This window comes from Aulonocara sp. 'chitande type north' Nkhata Bay, linkage group LG5 (assembly GCF_057382095.1).
Source record: "Aulonocara sp. 'chitande type north' Nkhata Bay isolate Kocher_YH1m ecotype deep benthic linkage group LG5, A_spYH_male_GT1.1, whole genome shotgun sequence".
Classification (NCBI taxonomy): Eukaryota; Metazoa; Chordata; class Actinopteri; order Cichliformes; family Cichlidae; genus Aulonocara; species Aulonocara sp. 'chitande type north' Nkhata Bay.
This window is the reverse complement of record NC_141348.1, coordinates 328,622-341,185: the sequence shown is the minus strand read 5'-3', so window position 1 is coordinate 341,185 and position 12,564 is coordinate 328,622. Positions and strand designations below refer to the sequence as shown.

General features: G+C 56.9%; 4 non-coding genes and 5 pseudogenes across 4 annotated transcripts; all 9 read right to left on the bottom strand.

Moving 5' to 3' along the window:
• Window positions 1-244: 244 nt before the first annotated feature.
• Window positions 245-363, bottom strand: LOC147328943 (5S ribosomal RNA). Its single transcript, XR_015129324.1, has one exon. It is a non-coding gene; the product is annotated as a 5S ribosomal RNA (ribosomal RNA).
• Window positions 364-1,859: 1,496 nt separating this feature from the next.
• Window positions 1,860-1,978, bottom strand: LOC147328942 (5S ribosomal RNA). Its single transcript, XR_015129315.1, has one exon. It is a non-coding gene; the product is annotated as a 5S ribosomal RNA (ribosomal RNA).
• Window positions 1,979-3,194: 1,216 nt separating this feature from the next.
• On the bottom strand, window positions 3,195-3,303 carry LOC147328941 (5S ribosomal RNA; annotated as a pseudogene).
• A 1,757-nt stretch (window positions 3,304-5,060) lies between these two features.
• LOC147328940 (5S ribosomal RNA) lies at window positions 5,061-5,179 on the bottom strand. Its single transcript, XR_015129649.1, has one exon. It is a non-coding gene; the product is annotated as a 5S ribosomal RNA (ribosomal RNA).
• A 1,097-nt stretch (window positions 5,180-6,276) lies between these two features.
• Window positions 6,277-6,395, bottom strand: LOC147328939 (5S ribosomal RNA). The gene has a single exon (XR_015129711.1). It is a non-coding gene; the product is annotated as a 5S ribosomal RNA (ribosomal RNA).
• A 1,022-nt stretch (window positions 6,396-7,417) lies between these two features.
• Window positions 7,418-7,526, bottom strand: LOC147328938 (5S ribosomal RNA; annotated as a pseudogene).
• Window positions 7,527-9,596: 2,070 nt separating this feature from the next.
• LOC147328937 (5S ribosomal RNA) lies at window positions 9,597-9,715 on the bottom strand (annotated as a pseudogene).
• A 653-nt stretch (window positions 9,716-10,368) lies between these two features.
• Window positions 10,369-10,487, bottom strand: LOC147328936 (5S ribosomal RNA; annotated as a pseudogene).
• Window positions 10,488-11,385: 898 nt separating this feature from the next.
• On the bottom strand, window positions 11,386-11,504 carry LOC147328935 (5S ribosomal RNA; annotated as a pseudogene).
• Window positions 11,505-12,564: the final 1,060 nt, after the last annotated feature.

The window sequence follows — 12,564 nt, the reverse complement described above, 5'->3', positions numbered from 1 at the left end:
CCACAGGCCCTGGTGTGGTGTAAGTGGCCTCAGCCAGAGCAACAGGCCCTGATGTGGTGTAAGTGGCCCCAGCCGGTCACTCAGGCCCTGGTGTGGTGTAGGTGGCATCAGCTAGCAGCACAAGACATTGGAAAACAGCCAAAAGCAATGTCGTTAATGTGCCCTCATTAATGGGGAGCTGCTTCTGGTCTTTTAATACACGCCTTCTCTGGATCAAAAGCGGTTCAATGACATGAAAATGAAAGGCTTACAGCACCAGGTATTCCCAGGCAGTCTCCCATCCAAGTACTAACCAAGCCCAGCCCTGCTTAGCTTCCGAGATCAGACGAGGTCGGGCGTGCTCAGGGTGGTATGGCCGTAAGCTGCTGGCCCCAGCACAATGTCTCAATTTATGGATTCAAGTGATTAGGTGGCAAGTACCTGAAGTTACGAAGACAATCCTATAACCATACCTGCATGTTTGCATAATACCCTAACCAAAAGGCTCAGTTTGGCATTTATCCAACAGCACAGGCCCTGGATTGTTGAAGATGGCCTCAAGAACCAGCACAGGACCTGGTGTGTTTTACATGGCCACAGCAAGCAGCACAGGGCCTGGTTTGGTGAAGATGGCCTCAGCAAGCAGCCACAGGCCCTGGTTTGGTGTGAGTGGCCTGAGCAAGAGCCACAGGCCTTGGTGTGGTGTAAGTGGCCTCAGCCAGCAGCCACAGGCCCTGGTGTGGTGTAAGTCGCCTCAGCCAGAAGCCACAGGCCCTGGTGTGGTGTAGGTGGCCTCAGCCAGCAGCAAAAGGGCCCTGGTGTGGTGTAAGTCGCCTCAGCCAGCAGCCACAGGCCCTGGTGTGGTGTAGGTGGCCTCAGCCAGCAGCCACAGGCCCTGGTGTGGTGTAAGTGGCCTCAGCCAGCAGCCACAGGCCCTGGTGTGGTGTAAGTGGCCTCAGCCAGTGCCACAGGCCCTGGTGTGGTGTAAGTGGTCTGAGCAAGAGCCACAGACCCTGGTGTGGTGTAATTGGCCTCAGCCAGCAGCCACAGGCCCTGGTGTGGTGTAAGTCGCCTCAGACAGAAGCCACAGGCACTGGTGTGGTGTAAGTGGCCTCAGCCAGAAGCAAAAGGGCCCTGGTGTGGTGTAAGTCGCCTCAGCCAGCAGCCACAGGCCCTGGTGTGGTGTAGGTGGCCTCAGCCACCAGCCACAGGCCCTGGTGTGGTGTAAGTGGCCTCAGCCAGCAGCCACAGGCCCTGGTGTGGTGTAAGTGGCCTCAGCCAGCAGCCACAGGCCCTGGTGTGGTGTAAGTGGCCTCAGCCAGTGCCACAGGCCCTGGTGTGGTGTAAGTGGCCTGAGCAAGAGCCACAGGCCCTGGTGTGGTGTAAGTGGCCTGAGCAAGAGCCACAGACCCTGGTGTGGTGTAATTGGCCTCAATAGCAACTAATGCCCTGGTGTGGTGTAGGTGGCCTAAGCCAGCAGCCACAGGCCCTGGTGTGGTGTAAGTGGCCTGAGCAAGAGCCACAGGCCCTGGTGTGGTGTAAGTGGCCTGAGCAAGAGCCACAGACCCTGGTGTGGTGTAATTGGCCTCAATAGCAACTAATGCCCTGGTGTGGTGTAGGTGGCCTCAGCCAGCAGCCACAGGCCCTGGTGTGGTGAAAGTGGCCTCAGCCAGAGCCACAGGCCCTGATGTGGTGTAAGTGGCCCCAGCCGGTCACTCAGGCCCTTGTGTGGTGTAGGTTGCATCAGCTAGCAGCACAAGACATTGGAAAAGAGCCAAAAGCAGTGTCGTTAATGTGCCCTCATTAATGGGCAGCTGCTTTTGGTCTTTTAATACACCCCTTCTCTGGATCAAAAGCGGTTCAATGACATGAAAATCAAAGGCTTACAGCACCAGGTATTCCCAGGCAGTCTCCCATCCAAGTACTAACCAAGCCCAGCCCTGCTTAGCTTCCGAGATCAGACGAGGTCGGGCGTGCTCAGGGTGGTATGGCCGTAAGCTGCTGGACCCAGCACAATGTCTCAATTTATGGATTCAAGTGATTAGGTGGCAAGTACCTGAAGTTACGAAGACAATGCTATAACCATACCTGCATGTTTGCATAATACCCTAACCCAAAGGCTCAGTTTGGCATTTATCCAACAGCACAGGCCCTGGATTGTTGAAGATGGCCTCAGGAACCAGCACAGGACCTGGTGTGTTGTACATGGCCACAGCAAGGAGCACAGGGCCTGGTTTGGTGAAGATGGCCTCGGCCAGAAGCGCAGGGCCTGGTGTGATGTGAGTGGCCTGAGCAAGAGCCACAGGCCTTGGTGTGGTGTAAGTGGCCTCAGCCAGCAGCCACAGGCCCTGGTGTGGTGTAGGTGGCCTCAGCCAGCAGCCACAGGCCCTGGTGTGGTGTAGGTGGCCTCAGCCAGCAGCCACAGGCCCTGGTGTGGTGTAAGTGGCCTCAGCCAGCAGCCACAGGCCCTGGTGTGGTGTAAGTGGCCTGAGCAAGAGCCACAGGCCCTGGTGTGGTGTAAGTGGCCTGAGCAAGAGCCACAGACCCTGGTGTGGTGTAATTGGCCTCAATAGCAACTAATGCCCTGGTGTGGTGTAGGTGGCCTCAGCCAGCAGCCACAGGCCCTGGTGTGGTGTAAGTGGCCTCGGCCAGCAGCCACAGGCCCTGGTGTGGTGTAAGTCGCCTCAGCCAGAAGCCACAGGCACTGGTGTGGTGTAAGTGGCCTCAGCCAGCAGCAAAAGGGCCCTGGTGTGGTGTAAGTGGCCTCAGCCAGCAGCCACAGGCCCTGGTGTGGTGTAGGTGGCCTCAGCCAGCAGCCACAGGCCCTTGTGTGGTGTAATTGGCCTCAATAGCAACTAAGGCCCTGGTGTGGTGTAAGTGGCCTCAGCCAGTGCCACAGGCCCTGGTGTGGTGTAAGTGGCCTGAGCAAGAGCCACAGACCCTGGTGTGGTGTAATTGGCCTCAATAGCAACTAAGGCCCTGGTGTGGTGTAAGTGGCCTCAGCCAGCAGCCACAGGCCCTGATGTGGTGTAAGAGGCCCCAGCCGGTCCCTCAGGCCCTTGTGTGGTGTAGGTTGCATCAGCTAGCAGCACAAGACATTGGAAAACAGCCAAAAGCAATGTCGTTAATGTGCCCTCATTAATGGGGAGCTGCTTCTGGTCTTTTAATACACCCCTTCTCTGGATCAAAAGCGGTTCAATGACATGAAAAAGAAAGGCTTACAGCACCAGGTATTCCCCCATCCAAGTACTAACCAAGCCCAGCCCTGCTTAGCTTCCGAGATCAGACGAGGTCGGGCGTGCTCAGGGTGGTATGGCCGTAAGCTGCTGGCCCCAGCACAATGTCTCAATTTATGGATTCAAGTGATTAGGTGGCAAGTACCTGAAGTCACGAAGACAATCCTATAACCCTACCTGCATGTTTGCATAATACCCTAACCCAAAGGCTCAGTTTAGCATTTATCCAACAGCACAGGTCCTGGATTGTTGAAGTTGGCCTCAGGAACCAGCACAGGGCCTGGTGTGTTGTACATGGCCACAGCAAGCAGCACAGGGCCTGGTTTGGTGAAGATGGCCTCGGCCAGAAGCACAGGGCCTGGTGTGATATGAGTGGCCTTAGCAAGAGCCACAGGCCCTGGTGTGGTGTAAGTGGAATCAGCCAGAAGCCACAGGCCCTGGTGTGGTGTAAGTGGCCTCAGCCAGAGCCACAGGCCCTGGTGTGGTGTAACTGGCCTCAATAGCAAATAAGGCCCTGATGTGGTGTAAGTGGCCTCAGCCAGAGCCACAGGCCCTGGTGTGGTGTAAGTGGCCTCAATAGCAACTAAGGCCCTGGTGTGGTGTAAGTGGCCTCAGCCAGCAGTCACAGGCCCTGGTGTGGTGTAGGTGGCCTCAGCCAGCAGCCACAGGCTCTGGTGTGGTGTAAGTCGCCTCAGCCAGCAGCCACAGGCCCTGGTATGGTGTAAGTGGCCTCAGCCAGCAGCCACAGGCCCTGGTGTGGTGTAAGTGGCCAGAAGCGCAGGGCCTGGTGTGATGTGAGTGGCCTGAGCAAGAGCCACAGACCCTGGTGTGGTGTAATTGGCCTCAATAGCAACTAAGGCCCTGGTGTGGTGTATGTGGCCTCAGCCAGCAGCCACAGGCCCTGGTGTGGTGTAACTGGCCTCAGCCAGCAGCCACAGGCCCTGGTGTGGTGTAAGTGGCCTCAGCCAGAGCCACAGGCCCTGATGTGGTGTAAGTCGCCTCAGCCAGAAGCCACAGGCACTGGTGTGGTGTAAGTGGCCTCAGCCAGCAGCAACAGGCCCTGGTGTGGTGTAAGTCGCCTCAGCAAGCAGCCACAGGCCCTGGTGTGGTGTAGGTGGCCTCAGCCAGCAGCCACAGGCCCTGGTATGGTGTAAGTGGCCTCAGCCAGCAGCCACAGGCCCTGGTGTGGTCTAAGTGGCCTCAGCAAGAGCCACAGACCCTGGTGTGGTGTAATTGGCCTCAGCCAGAGCCACAGGCCCTGATGTGGTGTAAGTGGCCTCAGCCAGAGCCACAGGCCCTGGTGTGGTGTAACTGGCCTCAATAGCAAATAAGGCCCTGATGTGGTGTAAGTGGCCTCAGCCAGAGCCACAGACCCTGGTGTGGTGTAATTGGCCTCAGCCAGAGCCACAGGCCCTGGTGTGGTGTAGGTGGCCTCAGCCAGCCGCCACAGGCCCTGGTGTGGTGTAAGTGGCCTCAGCCAGCAGCCACAGGCCCTGGTGTGGTGTAAGTGGCCTGAGCAAGAGCCACAGACCATGGTGTGGTGTAATTGGCCTCAATAGCAACTAAGGCCCTGGTGTGGTGTAGGTGGCCTCAGCCAGCAGCCACAGGCCGTGGTGTGGTGTAAGTGGCCTCAGCCAGAGCCACAGGCCCTGATGTGGTGTAAGTGGCCCCAGCCGGTCACTCAGGCCCTGGTGTGGTGTAGGTGGCATCAGCTAGCAGCACAAGACATTGGAAAAGAGCCAAAAGCAATGTCGTTAATGTGCCCTCATTAATGGGCAGCTGCTTTTGGTCTTTTAATACACCCCTTTTCTGGATCAAAAGCGGTTCAATGACATGAAAATGAAAGGCTTACAGCACCAAGTATTCCCAGGCAGTCTCCCATCCAAGTACTAACCAAGCCCAGCCCTGCTTAGCTTCCGAGATCAGACGAGGTCGGGCGTGCTCAGGGTGGTATGGCCGTAAGCTGCTGGCCCCAGCACAATGTCTCAATTTATGGATTCAAGTGATTAGGTGGCAAGTACCTGAAGTTACGAAGACAATCCTATAACCATACCTGCATGTTTGCATAATACCCTAACCCAAAGGCTCAGTTTAGCATTTATCCAACAGCACAGGCCCTGGATTGTTGAAGATGGCCTCAGGAACCAGCACAGGGCCTGGTGTGTTGTACATGGCCACAGCTAGCAGCACAGGGCCTGGTTTGGTGAAGATGGCCTCGGCCAGAAGAGCAGGGCCTGGTGTGATATGAGTGGCCTGAGCAAGAGCCACAGGCCCTGGTGTGGTATAAGTGGCCTGAGCAAGAGCCACAGGCCCTGGTGTGGTGTAAGTGGCCTCAGCCAGCAGCCACAGGCCCTGGTGTGGTGTAAGTCACCTCAGCCAGAAGCCACAGTCCCTGGTGTGGTGTAAGTGGCCTCAGCCAGCAGCAACAGGCCCTGGTGTGGTGTAAGTCGCCTCAGCCAGCAGCCACAGGCCCTGGTGTGGTGTAGGTGGCCTCAGCCTGCAGCCACAGGCCCTGGTGTGGTCTAAGTGGCCTCAGCCAGTGCCACAGGCCCTGGTGTGGTGTAAGTGGCCTGAGCAAGAGCCACAGACCCTGGTGTGGTGTAAATGGCCTCAATAGCAACTAAGGCCCTGGTGTGGTGTATGTGGCCTCAGCCAGCAGCCACAGGCCCTGGTGTGGTGTAACTGGCCTCAGCCAGCAGCCACAGGCCCTGGTGTGGTGTAAGTGGCCTCAATAGCAACTAAGGCCCTGGTGTGGTGTAAGTGGCCTCAGCCAGCAGCCACAGGCTCTGGTGTGGTGTAACTGGCCTCAGCCAGCAGCCACAGGCCCTGGTGTGGTGTAAGTGGCCTTAGCCAGAGCCACAGGCCCTGATGTGGTGTAAGTGGCCCCAGCCGGTCACTTAGGTCCTGGTGTGGTGTAGGTGGCATCAGGTAGCAGCACAAGACATTGGAAAAGAGCCAAAAGGAGTGTCGTTAATGTGCCCTCATTAATGGGCAGCTGCTTTTGGTCTTTTAATACACCCCTTCTCTGGATCAAAAGCGGTTCAATGACATGAAAATGAAAGACTGACAGCACCAGGTATTCCCAGGCAGTCTCCCATCCAAGTACTAACCAAGCCCAGCCCTGCTTAGCTTCCGAGATCAGACGAGGTCGGGTGTGCTCAGGGTGGTATGGCCGTAAGCTGCTGGGCCCAGCACAATGTCTCAATTTATGGATTCAAGTGATTAGGTGGCAAGTACCTGAAGTTACGAAGATAATCCTATAACCATACCTGCATGTTTGCATAATACCCTAACCCAAAGGCTCAGTTTGGCATTTATCCAACAGCACAGGCCCTGGATTGTTGAAGATGGCCTCAGGAACCAGCACAGGGCCTGGTGTGTTGTACATGGCTACAGCAAGCAGCACAGGGCCTGGTTTGGTGAAGATGGCCTCGGCCAGAAGCGCAGGGCCTGGTGTGATGTGAGTGGCCTGAGCAAGAGCCACAGGCCTTGGTGTGGTGTAAGTGGCCTCAGCCAGCAGCCACAGGCCCTGGTGTGGTGTAGGTGGCCTCAGCCAGCAGCCACAGGCCCTGGTGTGGTGTAAGTGGCCTCAGCCAGCAGCCACAGGCCCTGGTGTGGTGTAAGTGGCCTCAGCCAGCAGCCACAGGCCCTGGTGTGGTGTAAGTGGCCTCAGCCAGTGCCACAGGCCCTGGTGTAGTGTAAGTAGCCTGAGCAAGAGCCACAGACCCTGGTGTGGTGTAATTGGCCTCAGCCAGCAGCCACAGGCCCTGGTGTGGTGTAAGTGGCCTCAGCCAGTGCCACAGGCCCTGGTGTAGTGTAAGTGGCCTGAGCAAGAGCCACAGACCCTGGTGTGGTGTAATTGGCCTCAGCCAGAAGCCACAGGCCCTGGTGTGGTGTAAGTCGCCTCAGCCAGAAGCCACAGGTACTGGTGTGGTGTAAGTGGCCTCAGCCAGCTGCAAAAGGGCCCTGGTGTGGTGTAAGTGGCCTCAGCCAGCAGCCACAGGCCCTGATGTGGTGTAAGAGGCCCCAGCCGGTCCCTCAGGCCCTTGTGTGGTGTAGGTTGCATCAGCTAGCAGCACAAGACATTGGAAAACAGCCAAAAGCAATGTCGTTAATGTGCCCTCATTAATGGGGAGCTGCTTCTGGTCTTTTAATACACCCCTTCTCTGGATCAAAAGCGGTTCAATGACATGAAAAAGAAAGGCTTACAGCACCAGGTATTCCCCCATCCAAGTACTAACCAAGCCCAGCCCTGCTTAGCTTCCGAGATCAGACGAGGTCGGGCGTGCTCAGGGTGGTATGGCCGTAAGCTGCTGGCCCCAGCACAATGTCTCAATTTATGGATTCAAGTGATTAGGTGGCAAGTACCTGAAGTCACGAAGACAATCCTATAACCCTACCTGCATGTTTGCATAATACCCTAACCCAAAGGCTCAGTTTAGCATTTATCCAACAGCACAGGTCCTGGATTGTTGAAGTTGGCCTCAGGAACCAGCACAGGGCCTGGTGTGTTGTACATGGCCACAGCAAGCAGCACAGGGCCTGGTTTGGTGAAGATGGCCTCGGCCAGAAGCACAGGGCCTGGTGTGATATGAGTGGCCTTAGCAAGAGCCACAGGCCCTGGTGTGGTGTAAGTGGAATCAGCCAGAAGCCACAGGCCCTGGTGTGGTGTAAGTGGCCTCAGCCAGAGCCACAGGCCCTGGTGTGGTGTAACTGGCCTCAATAGCAAATAAGGCCCTGATGTGGTGTAAGTGGCCTCAGCCAGAGCCACAGGCCCTGGTGTGGTGTAAGTGGCCTCAATAGCAACTAAGGCCCTGGTGTGGTGTAAGTGGCCTCAGCCAGCAGTCACAGGCCCTGGTGTGGTGTAAGTGGCCAGAAGCGCAGGGCCTGGTGTGATGTGAGTGGCCTGAGCAAGAGCCACAGACCCTGGTGTGGTGTAATTGGCCTCAATAGCAACTAAGGCCCTGGTGTGGTGTATGTGGCCTCAGCCAGCAGCCACAGGCCCTGGTGTGGTGTAACTGGCCTCAGCCAGCAGCCACAGGCCCTGGTGTGGTGTAAGTGGCCTCAGCCAGCAGCAACAGGCCCTGGTGTGGTGTAAGTCGCCTCAGCCAGAAGCCACAGGCACTGGTGTGGTGTAAGTGGCCTCAGCCAGCAGCAACAGGCCGTGGTGTGGTGTAAGTCGCCTCAGCAAGCAGCCACAGGCCCTGGTGTGGTGTAGGTGGTCTCAGCCAGCAGCCACAGTTCCTGGTGTGGTGTAAGTGGCCTCAGCCAGCAGCCACAGGCCCTAGTGTGGTGTAAGTGGCCTCAGCAAGAGCCACAGACCCTGGTGTGGTGTAATTGGCCTAAGCCAGAGCCACAGGCCCTGGTGTGGTGTAAGTGGCCTGAGCAAGAACCACAGGGCCTGGTTTGGTGAAGATGGCCTCGGACAGAAGCGCAGGGCCTGGTGTGATGTGAGTGGCCTGAGCAAGAGCCACAGGCCCTGGTGTGGTGTAAGTGGCCTCAGCCAGCAGCCACAGGCCCTGGTGTGGTGTAAGTCGCCTCAGCCAGAAGCCACAGGCACTGGTGTGGTGTAAGTGGCCTCAGCCAGCAGCAAAAGGGCCCTGGTGTGGTGTAAGTCGCCTCAGCCAGCAGCCACAGGCCCTGGTGTGGTGTAGGTGGCCTCAGCCAGCAGCCACAGGCCCTGGTGTGGTGTAAGTGGCCTCAGCCAGTGCCACAGGCCCTGGTGTGGTGTAAGTGGCCTGAGCAAGAGCCACAGACCATGGTGTGGTGTAATTGGCCTCAATAGCAACTAAGGCCCTGGTGTGGTGTAAGTGGCCTCAGCCAGCAGCCACAGGCCCTGGTGTGGTGTAGGTGGCCTCAGCCAGCAGCCACAGGCCCTGGTGTGGTGTAGGTGGCCTCAGCCAGCAGCCACAAGCCCTTATGTGGTGTAAGTGGCCTCAGCCAGCAGCCACAGGCCCTGGTGTGGTGTAAGTGGCCTCAGCCAGTGCCACAGGCCCTGGTGTGGTGTAAGTGGCCTGAGCAAGCGCCACAGACCATGGTGTGGTGTAATTGGCCTCAATAGCAACTAAGGCCCTGGTGTGGTGTAAGTGGCCTCAGCCAGCAGCCACAGGCCCTGGTGTGGTGTAAGTGGCCTCAGCCAGCAGCCACAGGCCCTGGTGTGGTGTAAGTGGCCTCAGCCAGAGCCACAGGCCCTGATGTGGTGTAAGTGGCCCCAGCCGGTCACTCAGGCCCTGGTGTGGTGTAGGTGGCATCAGCTAGCAGCACAAGACATTGGAAAACAGCCAAAAGCAATGTCGTTAATGTGCCCTCATTAATGGGCAGCTGCTTTTGGTCTTTTAATACACCCCTTCTCTGGATCAAAAGTGGTTCAATGACATGAAAGGCTTACAGCACCAGGTATTCCCAGGCAGTCTCCCATCCAAGTACTAACCAAGCCCAGCCCTGGTCAGCTTCCGAGATCAGACGAGGTCGGGCGTGCTCAGGGTGGTATGGCCGTAAGCTGCTGGCCCCAGCACAATGTCTCAATTTATGGATTCAGGTGATTAGGTGGCAAGTACCTGAAGTTACGAAGACAATCCTATAACCCTACCTTCATGTTTGCATAATACCCTAACCCAAAGGCTCAGTTTAGCATTTATCCAACAGCACAGGCCCTGGATTGTTGAAGATGGCCTCAGGAACCAGCACAGGGCCTGGTGTGTTGTACATGGCCACAGCTAGCAGCACAGGGCCTGGTTTGGTGAAGATGGCCTCGGCCAGAAGCGCAGGGCCTGGTGTGATGTGAGTGGCCTGAGCAAGAGCCACAGGCCCTGGTGTGGTGTAAGTGGCCTGAGCAAGAGCCACAGGCCCTGGTGTGGTGTAAGTGGCCTCAATAGCAAATAAGGCCCTGGTGTGGTGTAAGTGGCCTCAGCCAGTGCCACAGGCCCTGGTGTGGTGTAAGTGGCCTGAGCAAGAGCCAAAGACCCTGGTGTGGTGTAATTGGCCTCAATAGCAACTAAGGCCCTGGTGTGGTGTAGGTGGCATCAGCTAGCAGCACAAGACATTGGAAAACAGCCAAAAGCAATGTCGTTAATGTACCCTCATTAATGGGCAGCTGCTTTTGGTCTTTTAATACACCCCTTCTCTGGATCAAAAGCGGTTCAATGACATGAAAGGCTTACAGCACCAGGTATTCCCAGGCAGTCTCCCATCCAAGGACTAACCAAGCCCAGCCCTGCTTAGCTTCCGAGATCAGACGAGGTCGGGCGTGCTCAGGGTGGTATGGCCGTAAGCTGCTGGCTCCAGCACAATGTCTCAATTTATGGATTCAAGTGATTAGGTGGCAAGTACCTGAAGTTACGAAGATAATCCTATAACCATACCTGCATGTTTGCATAATACCCTAACCCAAAGGCTCAGTTTGGCATTTACCCAACAGCACAGGCCCTGGATTGTTGAAGATGGCCTCAGGAACCAGCACAGGGCCTGGTGTGTTGTACATGGCCACAGCAAGCAGCACAGGGCCTGGTTTGGTGAAGATGGCCTCGGCCAGAAGCACAGGGCCTGGTGTGATATGAGTGGCCTGAGCAAGAGCCACAGGCCCTGGTGTGTTGTAAGTGGCCTCAGCCAGCAGCCACAGGCCCTGGTGTGGTGTAGGTGGCCTCAGCCAGCAGCCACAGGACCTTGTGTGGTGTAAGTGGCCTCTACCAGCAGCCACAGGCCCTGGTGTGGTGTAAGTGGCCTCAGCCAGTGCCACAGGCCCTGGTGTGGTGTAATTGGCATCAATAGCAACTAAGGCCCTGGTGTGGTGTAAGTGGCCTGAGCAAGAGCCACATACCCTGGTGTGGTGTAATTGGCCTCAATAGCAACTAAGGCCCTGGTGTGGTGTAGGTGGCCTCAGCCAGCAGCCACAGGCCCTGGTGTGGTGTAAGTGGCCTCAGCCAGCAGCCACAGGCCCTGGTGTGGTGTAAGTGGCCTCAGCCAGAGCAACAGGCCCTGATGTGGTGTAAGTGGCCCCAGCCGGTCACTCAGGCCCTGGTGTGGTGTAGGTGGCATCAGCTAGCAGCACAAGACATTGGAAAACAGCCAAAAGCAATGTCGTTAATGTGCCCTCATTAATGGGGAGCTGCTTCTGGTCTTTTAATACACCCCTTCTCTGGATCAAAAGCGGTTCAATGACATGAAAATGAAAGGCTTACAGCACCAGGTATTCCCAGGCAGTCTCCCATCCAAGTACTAACCAAGCCCAGCCCTGCTTAGCTTCCGAGATCAGACGAGGTAGGGCGTGCTCAGGGTGGTATGGCCGTAAGCTGCTGGCCCCAGCACAATGTCTCAATTTATGGATTCAAGTGATTAGGTGGCAAGTACCTGAAGTTACGAAGACAATCCTATAACCATACCTGCATGTTTGCATAATACCCTAACCAAAAGGCTCAGTTTGGCATTTATCCAACAGCACAGGCCCTGGATTGTTGAAGATGGCCTCAAGAACCAGCACAGGACCTGGTGTGTTTTACATGGCCACAGCAAGGAGCACAGGGCCTGGTTTGGTGAAGATGGCCTCAGCAAGCAGCCACAGGCCCTGGTTTGGTGTAAGTGGCCTCAGCTAGCAGCACAGGCCCTGGTGTGATGTGAGTGGCCTGAGCAAGAGCCACAGGCCTTGGTGTGGTGTAAGTGGCCTCAGCCAGCAGCCACAGGCCCTGGTGTGGTGTAAGTCGCCTCAGCCAGAAGCCACAGGCCCTGGTGTGGTGTAGGTGGCCTCAGCCAGCAGCAAAAGGGCCCTGGTGTGGTGTAAGTCGCCTCAGCCAGCAGCCACAGGCCCTGGTGTGGTGTAGGTGGCCTCAGCCAGCAGCCACAGGCCCTGGTGTGGTGTAAGTGGCCTCAGCCAGCAGCCACAGGCCCTGGTGTGGTGTAAGTGGCCTCAGCCAGTGCCACAGGCCCTGGTGTGGTGTAAGTGGTCTGAGCAAGAGCCACAGACCCTGGTGTGGTGTAATTGGCCTCAGCCAGCAGCCACAGGCCCTGGTGTGGTGTAAGTCGCCTCAGACAGAAGCCACAGGCACTGGTGTGGTGTAAGTGGCCTCATCCAGCAGCCACAGGCCCTGGTGTGGTGTAAGTGGCCTCATCCAGCAGCCACAGGCCCTGGTGTGGTGTAAGTGGCCTCAGCCAGTGCCACAGGCCCTGGTGTGGTGTAAGTGGCCTGAGCAAGAGCCACAGACCCTGGTGTGGTGTAATTGGCCTCAATAGCAACTAATGCCCTGGTGTGGTGTAGGTGGCCTAAGCCAGCAGCCACAGGCCCTGGTGTGGTGTAAGTGGCGTGAGCAAGAGCCACAGGCCCTGGTGTGGTGTAAGTGGCCTGAGCAAGAGCCACAGA